The sequence below is a fragment of the Xenopus laevis genome, chromosome 3S, assembly GCF_017654675.1.
Source record: "Xenopus laevis strain J_2021 chromosome 3S, Xenopus_laevis_v10.1, whole genome shotgun sequence".
Taxonomy (NCBI): domain Eukaryota; kingdom Metazoa; phylum Chordata; class Amphibia; order Anura; family Pipidae; genus Xenopus; species Xenopus laevis.
The window spans coordinates 131,395,731-131,410,766 of record NC_054376.1 but is presented as its reverse complement, the minus strand read 5'-3'; positions in this window follow the sequence as shown (position 1 = coordinate 131,410,766).

The window sequence follows — 15,036 nt, the reverse complement described above, 5'->3', positions numbered from 1 at the left end:
GAGACGGGGACTGTATTTTACAGGCGTCCGACTTCCAATTATATCGTTGTCCACCTTATTGTAACATAGTGATTTGTTATAGTATGTACTAAATCTAAACCTAATCAGTGTCTCCTTAAATTCTACCCTGGTTTTAACTGTGATTGGTTGTTATGAAAATTACTCGAGTATAAGCCGTCCCGAGTATAAGCCGAGGTACCTAATTTTACCTCCAAAAACTGGGAAAGCTTATTGACTCGAGTATAAGCCTAGGGTGAGAAATGCAGCAGCTTCTGGTAAGTTTCAATCAAAAAATAAGGGTTTCTGCTCCCATTGGAGGTGCCGTCGTCTAGTTTTTGGACGCCGACGACCATTCTTGGATGCTGGCGACTATTCTTGGAGACTATTCTTGGATGCCGGCGACTATTCTTAGATGCCCGCGACCGTTTTTGCGCTTGACCCGAGTATAAGTCGAGGTAGAGTTTTTCAGCATATTTTGAGGGCTGAAAAACTCGGCTTATACTTGAGTATACACGGTATATATTATATTTTATTGCTCTTTGCCCTGTATCATATCTTTTCTTCTCATTATACAACTTTCCCTTGTTTCTTCCTCATATATTTGTATTTATGATTCCCATTCTTGTCTAGCCATTCAGTTGGAGAGGAGGGCACGGCCTGTACCAGACGGGGGAGTGTATAGTACCCAGGGGACCCAAGTTTTTTGGAATTGTATTTGTCAGTCTTGTAGGATACTCGCTAATTTCTCATTAACAAAGATCCAATTTAGTTTATTTTTGAGTTGCTGTATTGGTAATAAGAGGGATTTCCAGGCCTTGGCTATAGTTAGTTTAGCTGCTGTAAATATGTGGGTAATAAGTTTTCTTGCATATTTATTGATGTTTGGGATTCTATTCTCTAACAGGGCTTGGTCCGTATTTTTACTTAAATTTATTCCTGTTACTGAGTAGATCATACTGTCATTGGTTTCAGCTCTGCCTTAAAGAAGCAGTAGGCTATTTGTCCAAGAAAACAGGGTCCAAACAATTTCCAAGTAGCCACAGACAAGGAACTCAGGGCATAAAAGCATAACAGTGAATAGATTGTTGGCACATCATTTTAATGGAGCTGGACAGATACACAGTTCATGTGGTGCCACAAAAAGTTCACCTGTGTTTATATTGGCACCAGATTCCTTGTACCCTTTGTGTTTCCACATTGTAGTGGCTCGTAGAAGCACTAGAAGGCATTGCAGTGTTAAAGGGATACTGTCATGGGAAAAATTCTTTTTTTCAAAATGAATCAGTTAATAGTGCTGCTCCAACAGAATTTTGCACTGAAATCCATTTCTCAAAAGAGCAAACAGATTTTTTTATATTCAATTTTGAAATCTGACATGGGGCTAGACATATTGTCAATTTCCCAGCTGCCCCCAGTCATGTGACTTGTGCTCTGATAAACTTCAATCACTCTTTACTGCTGTACTGCAAGTTGGAGTGATATCACCCTCTCCCTTCCCCCCCCAGCAGGCTAACAACAGAACAATGGGAAGGTAACCAGATAGCAGCTCCCTAACACAAGATAACAGCTGCCTGGTAGATCTAAGAACAACACTCAATAGTAAAATCCAGGTCCCACTGAGACACATTCAGTAACATAGAGAAGGAAAAACAGCAGCCTGCCAGAAAGCATTTCTCTCCTAAAGTGCAGGCACAAGTCACATGACCAGGGGCAGCTGGGAAATTGACAAAATGTCTAGCCCCATGTCAGATTTTAAAATTGAATATAAAAAAATCTGTTTGCTCTTTTGAGAAATGGATTTCAGTGCAGAATTCTGCTGGAGCAGCACTATTAACTGATTCATTTTGGAAAAACATGTTTTTCCCAAGACAGTATCCCTTTAACTTTAGGACGTTCCCACCATATATGGAAGGCCATACCATCACTTCCACATCTTCTAAAGCATGTTGGGTCATATTGATTGTTTAGTTTGTTCAATCTGGATGGAACCAGATACATCTCATAAGAACTTTGTATCCCGCTTCAAGTAGGGATTTGTTTATTGCACAGTGAGCTGTTCCATCCCATATTTTGAACCATTCCTGTTCATCCAGAGATCTGCCTATATCTCTTTCCCATGCCTGTACTTAGGGCAATATTGCTGGGGAGTAACTTCAGTAAGTATCTGATATAGATATAGGCATAATATAGTAACAAAGTAAGTTAGGTTGAAAAAAGACACAGGTAAGAGTCCCAGGCAACAGTGGGGTTTGTTGTAATATGAATTCCTAACTCAGCGACTTGCTGTTGTCTTACATAATGTGAGGCCCAATACTTTGCTTGAGGAGGGGGGAGATATATGTCAAATGGCTGAGATTGGGTTAGTGAGTATAAGGTAGTCCCTCTACTAGACCACCATGAGAAGGCACGTTTTGAAAGCCCAGGTGGGAAGTCTTATTGTTAAAGGTTCAAAAGTGAAGGAATGGGGGTAAATTGGTATTTTTTCATTAGTGTGAGACAAATGTTTAGCATATAAATATGTTGTAATATGAGATGGTTCCTTTAAACTCTGGAAAGGATTTTTTGTAGACAGAACATTTGATGAAATGGAATATTAGATTGTCTTCTTTCTGTACCCAAAGTGACTATGAGGTCCTGAATATGTGGGGGCCAGTTGTGCTCTTCTGGAGGTGCAATAGTATTTTATCATATTAAGGACTAAGAGGCCTCCATTGGCCTTATCCAGACAGATTCTAGAGTGCTTCTTCTACCATATGAGGTTATTGATTTTAGACTGAAGTTTATGGAGATCTTGCAGTGGCACTTTCTGAGCGTAGATTCGCGCAGGCGCCACTACTGCCCGGCTTGCCTAGGACGCCTGGCCAGCGTGGCCCACCTCTGGGATTGATAGGTAATAATCCTGTAATGTTGTATTAACTGATGGTCTTATGTCAGCCAATCCCTGTTTTTACGCCAGTGTTTTTGTACGCCGGCGCAAATTCGCTGGCGAATTTTCGCAGCGGTTTTGCAAATGTATTCACCGGCAGCGAATTGCGGGAATTCGCCGTAAATTTGCGCCTGACGAATAAATTCGCCCCTCACTGCTTCCCAATGTTTGTTTATTATTTTCTTCACCTCGTTTGCTAAGGGGTGGTATGTTGTAGAGAACACTATTGTGTCATTTGTCTCTGGGTTCCTTTTTTTTGGTTCTAACAGTTCTCTATTTACTAATAAAATCTGTTTCGAATTTTTGGCCTCTTCTGTGCAATTCTTTTTTATCCTACACATCTGTCCGAAAGGGATATTCCTCACCCACTGTGGATGGTGGTTACTTATCAGAAGTACATAATTGTTTGAACCCACTTTCTTAGACAAAGTCTTTACATTAATCTCCATATCTTTTATATATATTTCTAGATCCAGGAATTCAATTGATTTGTTGCTATGGGTGAGAGAGAATTCTAAATTTAAGTCATTTTGATTAAGATTTTCTATAAACTGCAAGAGTTTCCCTTCCATATAATTATAATTATAATTTCGTCTATGTAGCGCCGCCATAGGGATAGGTCACTACCCAGTTCTGTATGGGGGAGTATATGGTGTTTTTCCCAATGACCCATATGTAGGTTGACATAACTGGGTGCGAACCGAGTCCCCATGGCGGTTCCACATGTCTGAAGACCTCATACAAGAAGAAGTTGTGTTCTAGGATAAACTCTATCCCTTTTAAGATGAACTCTTTTTATTCATTGGATATATTCCCATCACTTGCTAAAAAATGTGATATTGCCTTTAATCCTTGTTATGTCTAATGGAATTATAAAGTGACTTCACATCTAAAGTCGCTGAAATCATGTTTGGCTCCCAAGTGAATTTTTGTAGAATATTTATTAGTTGGGTTGAATCCTTGCACATTTGCTATAAGTTTAAGTGTTACTACATATTTCTGTAACATTAAATCTAAATAATGTGACCAATTGCTGGTCAATGATCGTATCCCCGACACGATAGGTCGCCCAGGGGGGTTCGTTCGATTTCTATGTATTTTTGGAAGACAATAGAATGCTGGTATTACAGCATGTTGGATTTTCAGATATTTCCATTCTTTGTCTTCCAAAATGCCTTCCTCTCTAGCATTGTCTAGTATGCATCCCAATTTATTACTAAAAGGTTCCATAGGATTTGTTTTGAGAACCTTATACGTACCCACATCGTCCAAAAGAATTTGACACATTTGAAGATATTGTATATATATTCTTTGTCCATCAAGACTAAGCCCCTCCTTTATCTGCCGGCTTAATGACCAGTGTTTCATCTTTTTTTGATGTTCTCAAGAGCTAATTGTTCTTCTTTAGTGAGGTTTGTTTTTCCTTTAATTGTCTTACACTCATATCTTTCCTGACATTTTCCTAGATCCTTTTTAACAAATTCTTCATATGTTTTTATGTGTGAGGATTCAGCGCGCATGAGCGCAAACGCCAAGACGAACGCCGGCGCAAATGCGTGTGCGTCATCTCGCATTGCGCGCCTAAACGGACGTGGGCGCAAAAACGCCTGCTAAAGTGAACGTGCGCGGCGTTATGATGCAGGACACAGGCGTCATTACGTTTGGCGCCAAAATACCCCTTTAAATGGACGCTCAGGGAAAGGCTAATTGTTTTTTGATAATTTAACCTGCTCCTGAACTTTTCGGAACCCTGACTTCTTGATTCTGGTTTTGACTCGGCTTTGGATATCGACTTCCGACTGAACTCCGCCTGCATTTGACCTCGGCCTGCCTTCCGACTATTCTTCTGGCTGCTCCCTCTTTGTCTGCTTGTGACACTCCTGCTGGACCTCGTCTCCTCACATCTGGACAGGTGAGGCCTGACATTATGTAAATACTTTTAGCTTGTGTTGGAATGTATTCTGATTTATTGTTTAATGTGGTATGTATGTCATTTTGAACTTAGATTAGTGCTTTGCCCTCGCAGTTACACGTACGTCTACCTGGAAGTAACTTCAGCATCTTCGTTTCGCGGGATTTCTTCGGTTCTGATCTTCGGCTTGTTCTCAGATTTGGCTTCGGTTCTTCTCTTCAGGCTTGACCCATTTTTTTTTCTTCCCTTGACTACTCTCACTCCTTATCGGCTTGGTTACCTGGATGGCGCTCCCTAGCAACGGCTCTAGCTTCTCTCCTCCTGACAGTTAGTGAGTTAAAAGTCACTCAAATGTGCATTATTTTCTGCCTGAACTCACATATCATTACAAAGGAGGATTCTAACACAGGTTATTCGCTACAAGACTATGTATTAACCCTTGCAAGCCTAACAAACATTTGTATATAATTTGTATCTTGATTAACTATCACAAGCCCGTGTCAGCTTTCTCAAGAAGGTGCCGTTAACCCTTGTCAGCTGTGCTATGCTTGTTTCCCTGCAATCACCAATTCCTGCTACAGACTCCTGCTGTTAACCCTTGCTTGTCTGTGTTGCCTCGCTTGGCTAATTTACTGCATTATTTTATATAAACTTTATGGTTATCTAACTAAGTGGGGGCAAATACCATAGACTGGCTGCTAATTATTTCACTGGTTAATAACTAACCTTTGCAACGGTCCATATTCCCTACCCCCAACCTTACCTTTTGCCTTTTGTACCCCCTCCCCCCATTTTTCTTTTTTTATGGTATCCGCAATATTATAAATAAAGAATTGTAAAAAAAAATAAATGTTTCCATTGTTACCTCTGTAACGATCAATTATTCCCAGCTGCTCCCAAGGATTAACTTGTTCCCTTCCGGTTGAGAAATCCCAATGTGAAGGATCCATTCCTCAGAGAACCTGTGGGAAGATCTTATCATTAAAACCACATTAATCCTATTGGAATTATCTGAGAGTTTGTAAAGGGAACATTTTTTTTAAAACGTTAATAAGGGGTCGTTATTTTACAGCATTTTTTTTGCTTTCCCTCTTTCTGCTAATTAAGGGGGAGGAGTTAATCAGGTCAATTCTGATCAGGTTTTGTGTTCTGTGGTTTGAAACCTTATACGGGGCAAAAAGAAATGAGGCCGCTCCAAACTCACTCCCTGTGTGTTCTTATTAGTGTAGCTCCATTCTTTGGTTGTAGTAGTCCGTGTGCTCTGCCATCAGCTCCCCCTGAAATCACAATTGCTGAAAGGATGAAAAGGCGACACCTGGAAAGATAAAAAGATGGTTTATTCCAACAGGTCCCTGAGCAACATCCCCTGATGCTTTTCATGAGTAACTCCCTTAATTATAGGCATTCAGGCACAGTCTCTTCTGTAAATAGGTCACACAACAGTGACCTCTACTGGTCTACTTATAGAACTACAACTTGTCTATCACTTAACCCTATTAGTAGTCTAATCATCAGAAAAACAGTTTTATTTCACCCATTAAAATCAAGTCATGTGTATTATAAATATAGTAGGATCCAAGGGGAGCCTCGTTTTGCCATAAGCTGAGAAATGTGCCAACAAAGGATTTTAGGATCTCCATTACATTTGTGGTTTTCTCTCCCATAGAAGTTGAAAGTCTTTCTAACAAATATATATAAACATAATGAATATGTGTAAATCTATGTAAATGTACAGTTCTGAGGGAAACAATTGATTAGGGCCATGTAGTAACTTTATTTGGTAAACACAGTAAATATATGTAGATATATGATTCTAAAAGGGACATTATTGTTAGAGCCATATTAGAACCTTATTTAGAAAGAAGAGAGTTCTTTTGTTGAATATAAGGTACAAATTGGATTATTTATATATATACTTCCATCTATGAGTCAATATAGATACATAAGATCATGTCTTTTGTTTACCTTTCGATGTTCTGGAGTCTAGTTCCAGGATCCACTATTATTCCCTTAGGTTCAAGGGGCGCAAGGTGTCACCCCCTCTCACGGACATCTTTACCTGTTCAATGACTTTTACACCCAGATCTTGTGTGAGATCTTGTGTGAGATCTTGTGTGAGAACTTGTGTGAGATCTTGTGTGAGATCTTGTGTGAGATCTTGTGTGAGAACTTGTGTGAGAACTTGTGTGAGAACTTGTGTGAGAACTTGTGTGAGATCTTGTGTGAGAACTTGTGTGAGAACTTGTGTGAGAACTTGTGTGAGAACTTGTGTGAGAACTTGTGTGAGATCTTGTGTGAGATCTTGTGTGAGAACTTGTGTGAGAACTTGTGTCAGATCTTGTGTCAGAACTTGTGTGAGATCTTGTGTCAGAACTTGTGTGAGATCTTGTGTGAGAACTTGTTTGAGATCTTGTGTGAGAACTTGTGAGATCTTGTGTGAGATCTTGTGTGAGAACTTGTGTGAGAACTTGTGTGAGATCTTGTGTGAGAACTTGTGTGAGATCTTGTGTGAGATCTTGTGTGAGATCTTGTGTGAGAACTTGTGTGAGATCTTGTGTGAGAACTTGTGTGAGATCTTGTGTGAGATCTTGTGTGAGAACTTGTGTGAGATCTTGTGTGAGAACTTGTGTGAGATCTTGTGTGAGAACTTGTGTGAGATCTTGTGTGAGATCTTGTGGGAGATCTTGTGGGAGATCTTGTGGGAGATCTTGTGGGAGATCTTGTGGGAGAACTTGTGGGAGATCTTGTGGGAGATCTTGTGGGAGAACTTGTGGGAGAACTTGTGTGAGATCTTGTGTGAGATCTTGTGTGAGATCATGTGTGAGATCTTGTGTGAGAACTTGTGTGAGATCTTGTGTGAGAACTTGTGTGAGATCTTTTGTGAGAACTTGTGTGAGATCTCGTGAGCCCCTAGAGGAGCATGAAATTGAAAAGAAGGATGTCAAGACACTAATAGGTAAACACTTTCTAGCATGTTCCTCTAGGGACAATCTGTGGGTTCAGGCAAATACCAGAGGGGCTGCTATAAAGTCCCATAGAAAGTCAGTATTTAGTGGGCTGGTGGGGGGTGATTGGGCCTCTGTGTGTCTGAAATGCCAGGGCCTATTTTAATTCTCAGTCCGGACCTGACTGATGTATATGGGGCAGACTGACTCTCGGAGCACCCTGGGGCAGTGTCTCTAATATGGGTGGTGGGGGGAGTGCAAGGAAGGAAAGGCAGGTTCTAGTTATAGGGGATTCAATTATTAGAAAGGGGAATCTGTCGTAAGGCCCCTACATGCCCAACAGTCTGCTGCTTGCCTGGTGCTAGGGTTCTGCATGTGGTGGAACGAGGGGACAGATTATTGGGAGGGGCTGGGGAAGACCCAGGAGTTGGGGTACACATAGGTACCAATGAAAAAGTTAGAGGAGGTGGTGAAGTCCTCAAGAACAATTTTGAAAAACTAGGTGTAAAGTTGAGGTCGAGGACTTCCAAGGTAATTTTCTCAGAGATATTCCCTGAGCCACGAGCAACACTAAGGAGACAGCGGGAGCGTAGGGAGATTAATGTGGGGCTGAGAGATTGGTGTAGGGAGGAGGGTTTTGGGTTTTTGGAGAACTGGGCTGATTTCTCAGTCGGCTACAGGCTCTTTGCTAGGGATGGGGGCACCTCAATGATGATGGGGCAGCTGTTTTGGGAGAGAAGATGGCTAGAGGGTTGGAGGAGATTATAAACTAGGTGTGGGGAGGGTTCAGTATGTAGCGCACCCGTAGGTGTTGGCAGTAGTCTATATGAGTCTGCTTTTCTTAACCAGGTGACACCCCAAGGCCCCAGTAACCAGGCACACAAGATGGCAGTGCAACAGGCACAACCTGACTTTATTAAACAGCTGCAGCTGTAAGAGATGATTGGTTAGAAATAAAACAATAATATGACAATTAGTATTCTGCTAACACTGTAGTAAACATGACAATTTAACAAAGACAACCCCTGTAAGACCCTTCAAACCCTGGTGTGCACACCTAAGTCCTGAAACAGTTGTGTACCGATGGGGGGCCCCCTTACTGGGTTGAAAGAACTGGATGGGCTGCAAATAGCACAGCAGTCTAAATGAATGGCAAATTCCACCTTAGGTTGCTGCTGAACTGTGCAACTGGATTATCTCCCTGGATGGAACCCCAATAAAAGAACTGGTGATGTGTCCCTTGGTAAGGGTATAGATGGTGCAATGCTGTCAGCTCTCCTTGCACAATATGTCTCACCCTCCAATGGACTAGCAGGATAATGTCTGTTTTATAACTCCCAAAGTTCCTTAAACTGGCAGCACAAAGGGTTAATAACTTACAGTTGACAAGGAACCTTGCTTCTCTCCACACTGTGGCTTTCTCCTTATCAAGATGTCTGACTGTTGTACTCCTGGATCACAATGGTGCAAAACTTCCTCCAGGGAACAGCAGCACACAGCTTCAAGCAGGCTGCACACTAGTGTTCTCCCCTTGCAGGTTAATAGCAGTCTCTCTCTCTCTCTCTCTCTCTCTGGCTGGTCACTCAGCAGGCTGGAACACAAACCCAGTCTCTAGATCTCTCAGCACATCTCTCCATGCTGGCTGCTCTCTCCTCCTCCTGTTCCAGGCCCTGGTTCCTCTTCCTGTTCCTGGCTGAGAGGGCACAGACTGTCTCCTTTATCATTGGCTGGAGAAAATCCCTTCCTTCCTGCAGTCTGAACATTAACTAGTTCCTCTGTACTGTAGTGGAAGGCACGGGGGACTACATTACCCAGCAGTCTTACAGGTGCAAACATTAAAAGATTCAGTGGAAGACAGGTTAGATGAGATAGTGGGCAAAGAAAGGGAAAATGGGGGAGAAGATTTGGCTGGGGGTTAAGGACAGGGAGGAGCACATGTCATATGTTCAATATGGTGCAGGGTCGGACTGGGGGGCTTCGGGCCCACCGGGGCTATTGCCCCAGGGCCCCGCTGCCTCTCCGGCGTGCTTCAGCGGAGCAGTGCGCATGCGCGCGGGGCGCGTTTGTGCGCACGCGCGCTGCAATACCTTTGTGCGCATGCGCAGATCCTCTATTCTAGCGCGACCCCCGACAAAGTGGGGTCGCGCAGCCAAACTAAATAGCGGATCTGGGCCGGCGGGGCCCACTAGAGCCCGGGGCCCACCGGGTTTTTTCCCGGTGTCCCGCCGGCCCAGTCCGACACTGATATGGTGCCAGTATTAAATGTATGTTTGTAAATGCAACGAGTCTGACTGGTAAAATGGGAGAGCTGGAGCTGCTGGTGATGGAAGGAAAATATGATGTGATTGGCTGAAACATGGCTGAATGAGTCACATGACTGGTCAGTTAATATCAGTGGCTATACTTTGTTTCCCAGGGACAGAGGCAATAGAAAAGGAGGAGGGGTCTGTCTGTATGTTAGGCAGGATTTAAATCTAATATAAAGGAGGAGGTTATGTTAGAAAATGAGGGGGCAGAAGTCTTATGGGTGGAGTTCTTCACTAATTGTAAAGAGTCCAGCAAATTGACCCCCTAATGTAAGTGACGAGGATAAGCTCCTGATACAAATAGAAAAGGCTGATAGTTTAGGTAAAGTAATGATAACGGGGGATTTTAATTAGCCAGATATTGACTGGAGCAACGGTACTGCCAGATCAGTTAATGGGAACAAGTTTATAAACTGTTACATGACAATTTTATGGCACAGGTTGTTGAGGAGCCAACCAGAAAAAATGCTATTCTGGATCTAGTGATCTCTAATACATAGTAACATACTAACATAGTAAGTAAGGTTGAAAAAAAGAGACATATCCATCGAGTTCAACCTTTTTTATTTTTTTATTTTTATTAACTACCTATCTGCCAGTTGATCCACAGGAAGGCAAAAAAAACCATCTGAAGCCTCTCCAATTTGCCTCAGAGGGGAAAAAATTCCTTCCTGACTCCAAAATGCAATGGGACCAGTCCCTGGATCAACTTGTACTATGAGCTATCTCCCATATCCCTGTATTCCCTCACTTGCTAAACACCATCCAACCCCTTCTTATACCTATCTAATGTATCAGCCTGTACCCCTGATTCACTTCCCAGCTCTCCCTGTAACACCCCTTTCCCTCCTCTAATCTCATTGGCTCCCTCCTGTCTGCTGGGAGGAGCTACTGGTGAATAAAGCATCCGACCCTTCCTTATACCTATCTAATGTATCAGTCTGTACCACTGATTCACTTCCCAGCTCTCCTTGTAACACCCCTTTCCCTCCTCTAATCTCATTGGCTCCCTCCTGTCTGCTGGGAGGAGCTACTGGTGAATAAAGCATCCAACCCTTCCTTGTACCTATCTAATGTATCAGCCTGTACCCCTGATTCACTTCCCAGCTCTCCCAGTAACACCCCTTTCCCTCCTCTAATCTCATTGGCTCCCTCCTGTCTGCTGGGAGGAGCTACTGGTGAATAAAGCATCCGACCCTTCCTTGTACCTATCTAATGTATCAGTCTGTACCACTGATTCACTTCCCAGCTCTCCCTGTAACACCCCTTTCCCTCCTCTAATCTCATTGGCTCCCTCCTGTCTGCTGGGAGGAGCTACTGGTGAATAAAGCATCCGACCCTTCCTTGTACCTATCTAATGTATCAGCCTGTACCCCTGATTCACTTCCCAGCTCTCCCTGTAACACCCCTTTCCCTCCTCTAATATCATTGGCTCCCTCCTGTCTGCTGGGAGGAGCTACTGGTGAATAAAGCATCCGACCCTTCCTTATACCTATCTAATGTATCAGCCTGTACCACTGATTCACTTCCCAGCTCTCCCTGTAACACCCCTTTCCCTCCTCTAATCTCATTGGCTCCCTCCTGTCTGCTGGGAGGAGCTACTGGTGAATAAAGCATCCGACCCTTCCTTGTACCTATCTAATGTATCAGCCTGTACCACTGATTCACTTCCCAGCTCTCCCTGTAACACCCCTTTCCCTCCTCTAATCTCATTGGCTCCCTCCTGTCTGCTGGGAGGAGCTACTGGTGAATAAAGCATCCGACCCTTCCTTGTACCTATCTAATGTATCAGCCTGTACCACTGATTCACTTCCCAGCTCTCCCTGTAACACCCCTTTCCCTCCTCTAATCTCATTGGCTCTCTCCTGTCTGCTGGGAGGAGCTACTGGTGAATGAAGCATCCGACCCTTCCTTGTACCTATCTAATGTATCAGCCTGTACCCCTGATTCACTTCACAGCTCTCCCTGTAACACCCCTTTCCCTCCTCTAATCTCATTGGCTCCCTCCTGTCTGCTGGGAGGAGCTACTGGTGAATAAAGCATCCGACCCTTCCTTGTACCTATCTAATGTATCAGCCTGTACCCCTGATTCACTTCCCAGCTCTCCCTGTAACACCCCTTTCCCTCCTCTAATCTCATTGGCTCCCTCCTGTCTGCTGGGAGGAGCTACTGGTGAATGAAGCATCCGACCCTTCCTTGTACCTATCTAATGTATCAGCTTGTACCCCTGATTCACTTCACAGCTCTCCCTGTAACACCCCTTTCCCTCCTCTAATCTCATTGGCTCCCTCCTGTCTGCTGGGAGGAGCTACTGGTGAATAAAGCATCCGACCCTTCCTTGTACCTATCTAATGTATCAGCCTGTACCCCTGATTCACTTCCCAGCTCTCCCTGTAACACCCCTTTCCCTCCTCTAATATCATTGGCTCCCTCCTGTCTGCTGGGAGGAGCTACTGGTGAATAAAGCATCCGACCCTTCCTTATACCTATCTAATGTATCAGCCTGTACCACTGATTCACTTCCCAGCTCTCCCTGTAACACCCCTTTCCCTCCTCTAATCTCATTGGCTCCCTCCTGTCTGCTGGGAGGAGCTACTGGTGAATAAAGCATCCGACCCTTCCTTGTACCTATCTAATGTATCAGCCTGTACCACTGATTCACTTCCCAGCTCTCCCTGTAACACCCCTTTCCCTCCTCTAATCTCATTGGCTCCCTCCTGTCTGCTGGGAGGAGCTACTGGTGAATAAAGCATCCGACACTTCCTTGTACCTATCTAATGTATCAGCCTGTACCACTGATTCACTTCCCAGCTCTCCCTGTAACACCCCTTTCCCTCCTCTAATCTCATTGGCTCCCTCCTGTCTGCTGGGAGGAGCTACTGGTGAATAAAGCATCCGACCCTTCCTTGTACCTATCTAATGTATCAGCCTGTACCACTGATTCACTTCCCAGCTCTCCCTGTAACACCCCTTTCCCTCCTCTAATCTCATTGGCTCTCTCCTGTCTGCTGGGAGGAGCTACTGGTGAATAAAGCATCCGACCCTTCCTTGTCCCTATCTAATGTATCAGCTTGTACCTCTGATTCACTTCCCAGCTCTCCCTGTAACACCCCTTTCCCTCCTCTAATCTCATTGGCTCCCTCCTGTCTGCTGGGAGGAGCTACTGGTGAATAAAGCATCCGACCCTTCCTTGTACCTATCTAATGTATCAGCCTGTACCCCTGATTCACTTCCCAGCTCTCCCTGTAACACCCCTTTCCCTCCTCTAATCTCATTGGTTCCCTCCTGTCTGCTGGGAGGAGCTACTGGTGAATAAAGCATCTGACCCTTCCTTGTACCTATCTAATGTATCAGCCTGTACCCCTGATTCACTTCCCAGCTCTCCCTGTAACACCCCTTTCCCTCCTCTAATCTCATTGGCTCCCTCCTGTCTGCTGGGAGGAGCTACTGGTGAATAAAGCATCCGACCCTTCCTTGTACCTATCTAATGTATCAGCCTGTACCCCTGATTCACTTCCCAGCTCTCCCTGTAACACCCCTTTCCCTCCTCTAATCTCATTGGCTCCCTCCTGTCTGCTGGGAGGAGCTACTGGTGAATGAAGCATCCGACCCTTCCTTGTACCTATCTAATGTATCAGCTTGTACCCCTGATTCACTTCACAGCTCTCCCTGTAACACCCCTTTCCCTCCTCTAATCTCATTGGCTCCCTCCTGTCTGCTGGGAGGAGCTACTGGTGAATAAAGCATCCGACCCTTCCTTGTACCTATCTAATGTATCAGCCTGTACCCCTGATTCACTTCCCAGCTCTCCCTGTAACACCCCTTTCCCTCCTCTAATCTCATTGGCTCCCTCCTGTCTGCTGGGAGGAGCTACTGGTGAATGAAGCATCCGACCCTTCCTTGTACCTATCTAATGTATCAGCTTGTACCCCTGATTCACTTCACAGCTCTCCCTGTAACACCCCTTTCCCTCCTCTAATCTCATTGGCTCCCTCCTGTCTGCTGGGAGGAGCTACTGGTGAATAAAGCATCCGACCCTTCCTTGTACCTATCTAATGTATCAGCCTGTACCCCTGATTCACTTCCCAGCTCTCCCTGTAACACCCCTTTCCCTCCTCTAATCTCATTGGCTCCCTCCTGTCTGCTGGGAGGAGCTACTGGTGAATGAAGCATCCGACCCTTCCTTGTACCTATCTAATGTATCAGCTTGTACCCCTGATTCACTTCACAGCTCTCCCTGTAACACCCCTTTCCCTCCTCTAATCTCATTGGCTCCCTCCTGTCTGCTGGGAGGAGCTACTGGTGAATAAAGCATCCGACCCTTCCTTATACCTATCTAATGTATCAGCCTGTACCACTGATTCACTTCCCAGCTCTCCCTGTAACACCCCTTTCCCTCCTCTAATCTCATTGGCTCCCTCCTGTCTGCTGGGAGGAGCTACTGGTGAATAAAGCATCCGACCCTTCCTTGTACCTATCTAATGTATCAGCCTGTACCACTGATTCACTTCCCAGCTCTCCCTGTAACACCCCTTTCCCTCCTCTAATCTCATTGGCTCCCTCCTGTCTGCTGGGAGGAGCTACTGGTGAATAAAGCATCCGACCCTTCCTTGTACCTATCTAATGTATCAGCCTGTACCACTGATTCACTTCCCAGCTCTCCCTGTAACACCCCTTTCCCTCCTCTAATCTCATTGGCTCTCTCCTGTCTGCTGGGAGGAGCTACTGGTGAATAAAGCATCCGACCCTTCCTTGTCCCTATCTAATGTATCAGCTTGTACCTCTGATTCACTTCCCAGCTCTCCCTGTAACACCCCTTTCCCTCCTCTAATCTCATTGGCTCCCTCCTGTCTGCTGGGAGGAGCTACTGGTGAATAAAGCATCCGACCCTTCCTTGTACCTATCTAATGTATCAGCCTGTACCCCTGATTCACTTCCCAGCTCTCC